The sequence below is a fragment of the Mobula birostris genome, unplaced genomic scaffold (assembly GCF_030028105.1).
Source record: "Mobula birostris isolate sMobBir1 unplaced genomic scaffold, sMobBir1.hap1 scaffold_1036, whole genome shotgun sequence".
NCBI classification, from domain to species: domain Eukaryota; kingdom Metazoa; phylum Chordata; class Chondrichthyes; order Myliobatiformes; family Myliobatidae; genus Mobula; species Mobula birostris.
The window spans coordinates 28,480-29,075 of record NW_027274077.1 but is presented as its reverse complement, the minus strand read 5'-3'; the positions used below and the strand labels follow the sequence as shown (position 1 = coordinate 29,075).

General features: G+C 45.5%; 1 non-coding gene across 1 annotated transcript; it reads right to left on the bottom strand.

The window, feature by feature from the left end:
- Positions 1–306: 306 nt before the first annotated feature.
- trnak-uuu (transfer RNA lysine (anticodon UUU)) lies at positions 307–379 on the bottom strand. The gene has a single exon. It is a non-coding gene; the product is annotated as a tRNA-Lys (tRNA).
- Positions 380–596: the final 217 nt, after the last annotated feature.

Here is a 596-nt window from a genome sequence, read left to right as displayed (position 1 = left end):
AGTCGCAGCTTTCGCCGGAAAGAAGAAACAGTTTTCCTGCCTCTATCTTATCTACTCCTTTCTTAATTTTAATCAATGAGGTAAATAAACATGTTTGTTTAGCGATACCGCCCCAGAAACTCCGAATCTAATCACATGAACATTTACAACGGCTAATTCGTCTGCTGCTTTAAACTCCCGGGGAAACCTCACTCATTCCACGTGGAGGACAGGACGGGAACGCAGCGGATTGAACTCCAAGCTCACGCCACCGAGCTGCAATTAAACTACTAAAGTACTGTGCATTTACTGCGCCCAAAAATGCAGCGCCCGAACAGGGACTTGAACCCTGGACCCTCAGATTAAAAGTCTGATGCTCTACCGACTGAGCTATCCGGGCTCTTGTACGTAGACCCACACTAATATACATATATATATGATACCTTTATGTTTCCACAGGATATTGTATTATTCTAATGAATTTTAGTCATAAGTTAACCCCCTCATATTCGGAATCAACCTGATGAACCCCCTCCGAAGCCAGTATACCTTTCCTCGAGTAAGGAGACGGGAACTGCACATACTACTGTACTCCAGGTGCGGCGTCGCCGGTGCCT